At 44.8% G+C, this 12,303-nt stretch overlaps 1 long non-coding RNA gene across 2 annotated transcripts in view; it reads right to left on the bottom strand.

Annotated features, from left to right (window-relative positions):
• The window catches only part of LOC102157126, a 66,507-nt gene that overhangs the window by 43,525 nt on the left and 10,679 nt on the right, over positions 1-12,303 (bottom strand). For both annotated transcript variants that reach the window (XR_005385309.1, XR_005385308.1), the window contains exons 2-3: positions 2,143-2,267; positions 1,343-1,446 (exon numbers count right to left, since the gene is read on the bottom strand). This is a non-coding gene — a long non-coding RNA (uncharacterized LOC102157126). The remainder of the gene's footprint in view (positions 1-1,342; positions 1,447-2,142; positions 2,268-12,303) is intronic.

Below are 12,303 nucleotides of genomic sequence, written 5' to 3'. Positions count from 1 at the left end.
CTAAGTGCTTCAAGTAAGAGTTCTATAGAAGAGATGAAGACAGAACCTCTCTGTAAATCTATTCGTTTGTCTCATTCCTACCTTGTTCCGAAACAGGGAGATGCGACGTGCAGCATTGTGGGAACAAGGAGACCCCGCTCGCAATCAGAATTTCTGAAATGTTCTACTTGGGTATAGTTTACAGCCATGGCAGCTGGGAGGGATATACATCAAAGTCACAATCAGAAAAGGTTTTCGGGACACCTGGGTGGCTCAGCGGTTGAGCATCTGCCTTTGGTTGAGGTCGGAATCCTGGGGTCCTGGGATCGAGTCCAACATCAGGCTCCTTGTGGGGAGCCTGCTTCTCCCTCTGCCCGTGTCTCTGCCTCTCTCTGTGTCTCTCATGAATAAATAAATAACATCTTAAAAAAAAAAAAGCTTTCAGGCCCAGTTACTACTTTCCTAAGGCTCCCCAATGTTATTGTATATGCCTCTCCTGTCCCTTTGCACCCAAATATTTTTAAACAAATCTTTATGCCCATTAAATTTCCAGTACGATTTACATGCCAGCGTGACCCTGATGCCCTGAGGACCGCTGTCTGCTGGGGATGAAGGGAATCACATTCACGGGCTGTGCAGTGATCAGTATCCGTATGGAGGAGAGGAAAACTCTCGAAAGGCCTGATGTATAAGGAAAGCCACTTTAGGTTTCTAAGTTCTCACGTGGGTTCGAATAAAACTCTCTTTCTTACTTTCAGAGATTCTAAAAAGTTTGTCCATTTTGGGTCAACAGTATTCAGAGTTTGCAGCCCTAGAGAGGCCTCCTGCCCCGCCCTGGGTTGGGGGGCACTGCTGGTTTGTGATGTCAGTGTGTAAAGCTACCCTCAGCGTCTCTAGATAACTATGTGAGATAATCCTGGGAGAAGGCGCAAGAGTGAAATGGAAATGTTTGGACTGTATTTTGTACGTATCCAGACACGTGAGAACAGACACAAACTTCTGAAATCGATCACAGCCTGTGATGTCATATGATGCTGTCATTAGTGTTACCATCTGAAAAATGAAATCCCTTCATAGTGAATGTATTGTCTGCTCTGTGACTGTTACTTGTTAGTGATTAATGCTGTCATTGTTCGGGCCACTTTGTGTTAAAAATGCACGATAATCATGATAAAGGAAGCATAGAATTCCAGCTCTTTGTTCTGACATTCAGGGCCTTACATGACAATGACCCAATGAAACTTTTAAGCTTGGTCTCTCTCCTATGCAAATCTTTGTTCCAGGAAAACTAGTTACTCAACATTCCCTCTCTCCCTCCATGCTTCCTTAGCGACAGTCACTCCATCTAGAATGCCCCACTTACCAACACGTGGTCTGGCAGTTCAGTCAATTGAGGATCGTCTCAAATGCCACCGCCTCTGTGACATTTCTCTCCTGCGAACTTTCTTCTCTACTCTGGCAAAGGTCCTTTGAAGATAGAAGCTATATCTTACACAATAGGAATAACAGATCTCTAGCTTGTTCCCTTCCTCCCCAACTATAAAGTTGTTGCCAGGAAGTGACTACCTAGCCAGGGACAACACTGGCCAATCTCCTATGTCCAGGTATGCCAAGTGACTTGTTCTTACAGGTTGAACACAAGTGAAAGTGACAGGTGTCGCCCGTGGGGTGGGTGTTTTAAGAAATCTGCATGCTTTCTTTACTCTTCTACCATTTAGGCAGCTTGAAGCAAAGATTCTGATGCCCTAGAAGATGGCAGGAATTCAAGATAGAAGGGTCCAAAAATACCTGGGTCACCAGGAGGAAGAAAGGTGCCTGCTGACCTAGGACAGCATCATTGAGCTGTTAAGTGAGCGTGAAATTAAGTTCCATTGAGTTAAGCCACTGAAATCTGAGGTTTTCTTTCTTATAAAGCTAGAGCCATCTCCTGCCTAATATAGCTTGGTATCCTTTTTAGTATTTGGCTCATTCTGTTTTATACAGCAGGTGCTCAAAAAGTATTTGTTAAATTGAACAGAAAATTCAGAGACAAACATAAAGAAAGATAAATTAGGTTATACTGTTAGGATATAGTTTGAGATATCTGATGACACCAAAATGCTCCTCCAACCTCTCTTAAAAAATATTCCCTGCTCAAGTCATTTGTTTTACATAAGTACTTACACATTGAGATCAGTTGTCACTTTGTTCTTAGCCAAGAGAAAATAAGGATGTTTTGTGAATTGACGGTCATTCTAGTTGAACGTGGGTGCCAAGTTTCTTCTGGTTATATGAGCCAGATGGCATAACTGTGAACAAATAATGGTAAAATGAAAGATAATCCGTTTTGATTGTCAGATTCTTGGGTCAGATTTCCCATTAAGACATAACTAGTGGATAGGGGCCCTTGGCCAATAGCACTTCCGTTCACACTCTAATTAGACTTTCATTGTAAAATAATGATGTTATTATTGATGGCATTATTTCTTAGGTTGTGCTCAGTCATACAAAAGGGAGAAATCTACTAGCTCCAAGCCCCAAATGTCGTCAAGTCAAAACAAGTATGTGTCATCAGCTCTCTGAACCAAACGTCAGGCTATTTCAATATGACTGGATGTTTGGTGGATATTGCATTAAAAACTCAGAGTGTAGGGGATCCCTGGGTGGCTCAGCGGTTTAGCGCCTGCCTTTGGCCCAGGGCACGATCCTGGAATCCCGGGATCGAGTCCCATGTCGGGCTCCCGGCATGGAGCCTGCTTCTCCCTCCTCCTATGTCTCTGCCCCCCCCCCCCCCCCCCCCCCCGTCTATGATAAATAAATAAATAAATCTTAAAAAAAAAAAAACAACTCAGAGTGTAAAGCTTGAAGAGTAAGAAGATAAGGTAACCAGAAATTTGCTATATCTGCTCTTTTTCTCCACATTCCTAGTATTCAGTATGGTCAAGGGTGAGATCTTTTTTTTTTTTTTAAAGGGTGAGATCTTTATCTCATCATGTGTTTTCAAGTATTGTCCAATGTCCTTTCATGTAGCCTGAAGGACTCCCTTGAGTATTTCTTGCAGGGCAGGTCAACTAGTGACAATTCTCTCAGGTTTTGTTTATATTTGTTTATTTGAATGTCTTTTAAGAATACATTTTTAAAAAAGATTTATCCATTCATTTTAGAGAGAGAGAATGTGAATGTGCAAATGTGGGTGGGCAGTAGGGGTGGGCAGAGAGGTGAGGGGAAGGACAGAGGGAGAGGGTGAGAGAGAGAATCTTCAGCAGACTTTTTACTGAGCACAGAGCCCAACTTGTGGCTCAATCCCACCCCCCTGAGATCATGATCTGAACCAAAATCAAGAGTCAGACGCTCAACCAACCGAGCCACCCAAGCACCTCTCAAGAATACATTTTTGATGAATAGTTTGCTAGATGTACAATTCTGTTGTTTTTGTTTCAGCACTTTGAATAGGTCATCCCACCAACTACTGGCCTCCACAGCTTCTGGTGAGAAAGTCAGCTGTTAATTCACCATCAATTGTACATGACAGGTCATTTTTCTCTTGCTATTTTCAAGATTCTCTCCTCATCTTTAGCTTTAGACACTCTGTCTATGTTGTATTTCAGTGTGGATCTCTTTGGGTTGATTGAGTCTGTTGCATTTCTAGGATGTGCAGATTAATCTTTTCCAGGAAATTTGGGAAATTTTGGCCATTATTTCTTCACAGATTTTTTTTTTTAAAGATTTTATTTATTTATTCATGAGACTGAGAGAGAGAGAGAGAGAGAGAGAGAGAGGGAGGCAGAGACACAGGCAGAGGGAGAAGCAGGCTCCATGCAGGGAGCCTGACGTGGGACTCGATCCTAGGTCTCCAGGATCAGACCTAGGCTGAAGGCAGCTCTAAACCGCTGAGCCACTCAGGCTGCCCTTCTTCACAAATTCTTGCTACCTCTTTTTCTCTCGTCTCCTTATCGACTCTCAATATGCAGATGTTGGTTAATTTCCATTTCCATATTAATTTGTTTCATGCAGGCATAAGTACTCCTAGACATCTATTTCTATAAATAAAGTCGCTAGGTTATGGCAGTGACATTACAAGTTTTGATAGATACTGCTAATTGCTTTCTCAGATGTTTATAACAAGCCACGCCCGCACCAACAATGTCTGGGCAAGCCCATTTCTCTTAGGGACTTTTAATTGATTATGCTGGAGATTCTTTTTAAATATTGGATGAGGTACTTATTTTCAGATTGAGCTGTAGTTCCTTAGATGAGACTTACTGCCCCTCAGAATCTTCCGTCAATGTCGTTGTTACCTGCTCCTCTAGTTCCTCCTAGAATCACCCTCAGAAAACATTCACGAAGTAGGAAGAAATGGTGAGCATATTTCCCAATGTTTTTTTGTTCTATTCTGCTTTGTTTCTCGCTAAAGGAAAGTCTGTTCATTCTAAATGACCTCTGTCTCAAATGATAGGGTGAACTGTGACCCTCCTCTGGGCACTCAAGGCTGTGAGGAGACATATATTTCTGTTTTGTTGTTTTCTTCCACTCAAATTACCTGATGTCTTTTTTTTTTTTTTTTTAAGTTTATGTATTTAAGTCATCTCTATACCCAACGTGGGACTCAAACTCAGAACTCAGAGATCAAGAGTGGCACCCTCTCCCTACTGACCCAGCCAGGCATCCTTCTAGTGTCTTCTATGATACAATCTATACTGGCTGCATAGGAATTCATAACTGCAGAACAACAACAACCTCATCTTGGTCGTGTTCTTAGTTTCTATTTTTCCCTGTTATAAATAACACTGCAATGATTATTAATAATCTCTAGGAGAGCAGAGCCCTATTTTACTTTTTTGTTGTGTGGCAGCATCTAGCACAGAATCTGCCTCAAAAAGACACCAGGAAGTATGTGTAGAATGAATAAGTGGTTGAATAACAAGCTTTTATGTATTTAAACCTTTATTTCCAAATTTGATTATTTTCTTCAAAAAATACCCAGAGGATAAATTGACGGGTAGCTAGATGTGTATATTTTTAAAACTCTTCGTCAGTGTTTTCAAATTGCCTACAGAAAATTTCTGCCAATTCACACACCCACTGGGCGTACATGGGAATGCCTATTTTTCCACCTTGGTCAACTATTGACTCTTTAAATCTATGTAATTGATGGTCAAAAATGGGGTATTCCTACTAGTTTTATTTATTTATTATTTATTCTTATTATTTTCTTACTAGTTTTAATGTCTTGTAGGACAAGTGATGTTGAACTTTTTAAATATCTTCCACTATTTGCTCCTTTGACCCGCAGAACTCATTACTTTGGGAAGGAGAGCTGGTCTCTCCGAGTCTTGGGGGCCACGGCCTGGGGCGACTCAGGGAATGAAAGGGCTGTCCTGTGACTCACAAGCCACCTGCCTCTCAAGCAATTTCGCAGGTGTCATCCTCACTGGTAAAAAGAAAAGCAGGGAGAGTCCAATTGTACCTTGCTTCTGGCCGGTTGGCCTCTCCATGCACCTTGACCCAGGCAATTTGGGTTTATCTTTTGGATCTTAGGAATTTAGCGGCAGGCTTTTGTCACCACCTCCACTGATTTTTGTCACTCACCTTCCCCTAGGCAGAGAATCTCCAAGCTTTTTGGGTTTTGTCCTCATGTTAGCAAACTGTTTTCAAGCATGTTTTTCCAGTTTACATGTATTAACTAATAAAATCTATGCATGTACTATAACACTGACGTATTAAGTACATATAAATCTCTTACAGGAATCTCAAGATTTTAAAGATTGTATTTATTTATTTGAGAGAGAAAGTGTGCGTGCGTGAGCACATGTGCAAGGGCGGGGAGAGGCAGAGGGAGGAGAGAGAATCCCATGCTGACTTCACCTGAGCCGAAATCCAGAGTCAGGCGCTTAACCGACTGAACCACCCAGGCGCCCCTGAAACTCAAAATTGTAAAGGGTGAGATTAAAGAGATATACATAGCTGGGAGCTTCAACACTCCTTCCTGCTGCTCAGTGATACTGCTGTTTGGACTCTGCACACGGGAGTCCAGGGCTCCAGGGTAGTTGCAGGAAAGTGGACTGTCTCCTTGTCTGAGCAGGTGGGCTGTTCACACATTTCTTGGGGAGCTACACCTCCTCCACCACTGACCAGCTGGCTGTACCAACCAGCACTTTCTATGGGGTGCTGTAGAATGGCACTTTCCACTCTGAAGGGCTGTTCAGTAAAATGAATGCTGTGTCCACACTCTGGGAACTGGGACTGGGAACCTTTCTCGCTCCACCCACTCTCCGCTATCTCACAATCTGTGTCTAATCTGCTCGTTCAAAGATTGCCTTGACATTTGAGTGAAGGCAAGTGAAGCAGGATCCTAGTCAGGACCCACCCTTAGCTGTTATGGTAGATTTTGTGTCACATGATCCAAGTGAGTAAAGAACTCGCTTCACACCATGCTGTGTAAAAATGGAAGGTCTCTGTACAGAGGAACAAAATGATGTAACATCGAACCGATGTAATAAAAGAAGTAACACACAAAAGTTATGAGGGGATTTCTTTTGGGTAAAATGTACCACCAAATGCTTTCAAGGAAATGCTTTTCCCTAAACAAAGAAGAAAACTTCCTCAAAAACATTTTTTTTAAAGATTTTATTTATTTATTCATGAGAGACACAGAGAGAGAAAGAGGCAGAGACACAAGCAGGCCCCACGCAGGGAGCCCGACGTGGGACTCAATCCCAGGTCTCCAGGATCACACCCTGGGCTGAAGGGGGCACTAAACCGCTGGGCCACCCAGGCTGCCCCCCTCAAATAGATTTGAGTTAAAATCTCTGGTGAAGAGGAAATGAGAAAGTCAGGAGCAGGGCCTCCTGACACCACCTTGAAGGGCTGCGCTGTATTTGAAAGGGCAAGCGTCTCTGGAGCCAGGTAACTGGACTTGAACTAGCTGTGGATCCCACGCCTGCAGTGTGCTAGCAGCGTAACCTCGGACATTGGGATTTTCAGTCTACAGACAGGGGAGAAAAAGAATCCTTTCATCTTAGCAACATCATGAAGTTCACACAAGAGAATGCCCACCAACCATTCTGCATGGGGCAGGTGCTCAATAAATACTTGTTCATTCCTTCCTCATCCCCTTTGGGCCACGGGGATCTTTCATGCCTGCTTATGAAGAGTTGGCTTCTTCTTTCTTTCAGCATTAATGACGTAGATCATCTCTCAAAGAGTTGCCTTAGCTATGCCTTAAATATGCCTTGGATATGAAACTTCTATTTCAAAAGTCTATGCTCCATTTAATCATTTCTAAGTCTGTAATGCAACCAAATGCGTTCATTTCTGATAAAAGTTAGTGGATACAGCCTCAGGTACTTCCATAGTATGACTGGCATCAGAACTGTTTTTGGCATCAGAAGCTGTTTTTCTTTGTTTAATTATAGGCAACTCTAGTGTCCTGCGAATTCACATATACAGCAAAATGCACACTCACACCCACTGGAAAAAAAACCTGTTTTAGGAGAAAGCTTCTCCATCCGGCTCTTTCTGTTCAGCTTTTCTTTGCTCCTTATTCAGTTCTGTAAATACAGGTTTATATTTAGCCCTTTTTTGATTCCCCATATGTTCCTTCTAAAAACATTCCTTATTAAAGGGACTTTCGCTAGTTGATCTCGTGGAGAGCTGCTGAGGGAACATGACCTGTCTAGGTGTGGCTTTAGTCTGTTATGTCTGTAGCATCACAATTAAACCAGGAGTGAAGGAAACCCCTCCGACAAAGTCATGCCCTATAGCTCTCCCTCCTCCCTGGAAAAATTGCTGATGGCTCAGGGTGGTCAAACAGGGTGTGCGTGGAGGCCCATGTCATGCCCCTCTCCCCATCTCTGCTCTGTGGGGAGTGGGCAGCCAGAGGATGGGCATGCCAGGTCAGGGCATCACAGACCAGAGGTAACCAGCTTACTAGGGAGAGGCCAGGATGCCGATTGGCCTGGGGGCTGGGCAGTTCTCTGCAGGAGGTGAGCCTGGCCACCTCACCATGCCCCCAGCTGTCCTGTTCTCTGGAAACAACGTACAGTCGGCCCAAAGGCCAGGCAGGGAGAGAGGAAGGGTTTCAGAGCCAGTGAGACTGGCCCTGGAATCACTCCACCGGCTCTCTAGAATCAATCACTTGGGGCCTCGGTTTCCTCATCTCTAAAGGGGTTAACATTATGGACTTTGCATGGTTGTGAATGTGCATGGCACTCACTAGTGCTCAATGAACAAGATGATACCTCAACGGCCGGCCCCTGGACTCTACTGCTCCCTGCCCATGCCAGGGCTTGCTCTGGTTTTCCTAAATTTGGCTCCCATGTCATAAAACACATCTTGGATTGCCTTTCAGGTCTTTGTCTTTTTATTGTTGTTTTTGTTTTCTATGCTTTTCATTCCAGTTGATTTACCCCAGTAGATAGTGAGTTCTGCTTCTTTCTTTCTAGAAACTTTCCTTCTTCTTTTTTTTTTTTTTTTTTAGTTTAATTTATTTGACAGGGAGAGCCAGTGCACATAAGGCGTGAGATAGCAGCCAGCAGAGGGAGAGGGAAAAGTAGGGTCCCTGCCCAGCAGGGAGCATGGGGAGGAGGGGGACCCAATGGGGGGCCATGACCCCAGGACCCCAGCAGAAGGCAGATGCTCAACCGGCTGAGCAACGGCAGGTGCCCCTAGAAACTTTGTTTCCATGGCTGCCAAAGGTTACCCCATTCACTAACCTTGAGCTAAGGGCCCCTGCACAGAAAAATCACCCCAAGCACAGGAGGGATCTGGAGTTCTTTGCTCAGCTGGTTAAAGAACCCTTCCTCCAGCCTTCATCAGCCCCAGCGGCTCTGAGTGCCAGTCCTCCAGGATCGCTCCTCCCCGGGTCCGGGAGTCCCACGACTGTCACGCCAGGCTTCCCTGTTCTTTGACATGCTTTGGGAAGACTAAAGCCTATCATGTGGCTGTGTCCAGCTTCCTCTGAGAGCAGGCCTGCACTCCGCAGCCCCTCTGTGCTGTGAGGAGGACGTGGGAGGCTGGCCCGATCCAAGGCCCCTGGAACCCAGCCGGCTAAGTCTGCTTGGTTTTACCTGCAGCTAGACGCCTTGCCTTCCAACATTTTCTCTCTCGGTAAATAAAGAAGATATATATATTTAATAGATTTATATATATATATATATAAATGCTAGATAGATGTTAGATATATTTATCTATATCTATTTTTTTAACACTGCTGAGGACATCAAGCCCCATCACACCTTGGGAAGGTGTATTCTACTAGAATTTGTAATGGAATGTCCTACCAGGATGGATGGGTTACTTTGCACCTTTAGGTGAGGAGCAGCTACATAAGCTCAACTGGGACTCCATTGTCCTGCTGCAAGCTGTACTCCTTGAAACACATTATATTGGCATGGAACACACACCGTTTAAAGGAAGAGAAAGACAGAAATCCTGGATTGGTATATCCTGCTCCTAGTCCATCTCTCTGCATCTGACAGTGCTGCTTCCCCCGGCATCGTAAACACAACCAGCTCAAACTCTTGAAGCTTCAGCCACATTAACACCTAATGATCAGGGCACAAATGTAATTTGTATACAAGGTGAATATTTTCCCATACAATTTCCTAGTAAATATCTATCTTTTCAACTTTGGACTTTTGCTGTTCTTCTGGTGTCTGGTCACAAGATGGGCACCTTGATGGAAATACCTTTCTAGCATGAGAAAGGTATCTAGCTTTCTAGTATATATATATATATATATATATATATATATATATATACATATATATATATATATATTTTTTTTTTTTTTTTGCCTTCAGCTTTATTCACTGTCTCACCTCTCAGCTTGTGTAGAACCCAGAGAACAGGAGACATGCTGTTTGCTAGGATGCCCTCAAAGGCCCCGACAGTAGTCCATGAATGAAGCTGGCTAAGGGAAGGGCAGGGGGAGTGGAGGGCCCTCGCACACAGCAGTGGGAAGTAGGTGGAGCCAGCTCAGCTCTAGATCATCGCTCACTCGTGGGAATCTGGGCCCACTGTGGCCAGATATTTCAAAAATTTTTAAAGATAGCCAGAGATCTTTTTTTTTTTTTTTAATCTAATATCTCTCTACTCATCTAAATGTTGACAATGAAACTAAAAAACAAAACGAAAACAAAAACCACCCAAACCCCATGGTGTGGGACAAACAAAACACATCTGTCGCCCAAAGCTGTCTGAGGCTGCCTGTCTGAGACGGCTGCCTGCACCCTGTCCCGGACCCTCAGGGCTCTGTCCTCCCTGGTCACTTGGGCACGTAATTCTAATTCCATCGTCCTGCCTGGAAAAACCTCCTTAGATCCCATCGAGACACTCAGACTCCAAAGGCCCTGCATCCTCCGAGGAGGGGCACTGCTGTGAGCTATTTTGGAACTGCGAGCAGCATTTCTATTAGCTACTACACCGGCTCCTTTTGATGATCTCTTTTGACCTCAAGTAAAATATATCCACTCTGATAGTCACACACAAATTAATAAGCACTGGCAAAGGAAAGGCAAGTGGTTCCACGCCTTTCTTCAGAATCCTCGGAAGATTGAGTCAACAGCTCCTTAGCTACGGAGGCCCAGCGCCTGGGGGTACCGCTGCACCCCAGGTTGATAAAACACATCCAGAAGATGAAAGCCCTACGCACTCCTGAGCATCGACTCCGAAGCATCTAATAAGTGGAACTGGAGCTTAAAAACTCTCGAAGTAAAGGTGGGTGATAATTTGACACGATGATTCTGAATTGTGACATTCAGTCGTTCATTCATTCATTCATTCATTCGACGCATTTTGCTCAGCAGTCCCCTGAACACCACCGCCGTGACTGCCAAAGCCACCAGGCCGCAACGGCTGGAGACTTCTCCCCACGTTGCTGCCTCTGTTGCATTGTTGACGGAGAACACGGGGCTCCCGTGGCTCGCAGCTGGGGGCAGGTGTTAAGTGAAAACTCCAGCTGTTGCCCCGTACGTTGCACGTGCCCTCATGTGCACTGGGCAGTTCTGTGTCCCGTGGCAGGGAGGCCCTATGAAAACGTGGACACGGAGAAGCTACGCTTAGGAAAGACGGTGGTGACTGTATGTGAGTGTGTTTCCATGGCACCAGCTGGAGCTTCATTCCTCAGGCTCCTTTTTTTTTTTTTTTTTTTTTTGTTTGTTTTTATTTTAGATTTTATTTAAATTCAAGTTAATTAACATACAGTGAGTTATTAGTTTCAGGGGTAGAAGTTAGTGATTCATTACTTGCATATAATACCCAGCACCATTACATCACATGCCCTCCTTAATGCCTCACCCAATTACCTCATCACCCCATCCACCTCCCCTCCAGGAATCCTGTTTGTTCCCCATAGTTAAGAGTCTCTTATTGTTTGACTCCCTCTCTGTTTTCATCTTATTTTATTTTCTTTCTTAAAATTTATTTATAAATTTATTTTTTATTGGTGTTCAATTTGCCACTGGGTGTCATTCCTCAGGCTTCTGGTACATCCTTAAGGCTGTAAGTCTTTGACTCAAAGGCAGGCCCCGGAGGGGGGAGGGGGTTGCGGGGTAGATGCTGTGGAGATGCCTCCCCACAGGCTGCAAGCCCCAGGGGGTGTGGGTCCCCACCCCAAAGGTTGCGGTGCCCCGGGGGGCTTACTCCTCACAGTTGTCTCCTCCACTTCCCCCTTGTTCCAGGCTGGTCTCTGCAAAGTTTCTGGCTTCTGCCTGGAGGCTTTTGCATATTCTGTTCCCCTGCTGGGAAAGCCTCCCTACCTCCCCTAAAGGTAGCTCTTTCCTTCAAATCTTCTAATTTGTGAAGCTTCTGATCTTCTAAATTTCTGTTTAAATGCTACCCCCTTGGCATCCTCTCCTTCCATTCAGAGGAGTTCCAATCAACTCCCTGTCGCAGGGTTTCAATTTCAATGGTTTACCACCACCATGGGTTCGGGTTCTTCCTTGCTCACGCCACAATCCAGGGGCTCAGAAATCCAGCTCTTCTGGTCTGTCCACCTCTGAGGGTGTGAGATGGGCAAGAGAGGGCTCTCAGGCAGGGGCCAAATGGCCCCCACTCGAGGCACATGGCCCCAAGTTACCTGGGAGGGGGCTGGGAAAGTAGTCTTCCTTTACAGAGATTATTCCAGTCAATCCTCACAGCAAGCCTCTGAGGTCAGTGGGAAGAGCCTGCTCATTTTACAGAAAGGACTCCGAGGCTGAGATAGAGTCCCCCTCAAGGCCCATCAGCTAAGTGGCAGAGCCGGGATTAGAACACAGGGCGCCAGCCTCCAGGGCCCCCTCGGAACACGAACTCTGTATTGCCTATGTTACTTCCATGTTAAAGATACCAAGAAAATTGATAACA

This window comes from Canis lupus, chromosome 37, assembly GCF_011100685.1.
Source record: "Canis lupus familiaris isolate Mischka breed German Shepherd chromosome 37, alternate assembly UU_Cfam_GSD_1.0, whole genome shotgun sequence".
NCBI lineage: Eukaryota > Metazoa > Chordata > Mammalia > Carnivora > Canidae > Canis > Canis lupus.
Note: the sequence above shows the minus strand (reverse complement) of the source record. Positions and strands in the feature narration are given on the sequence as shown.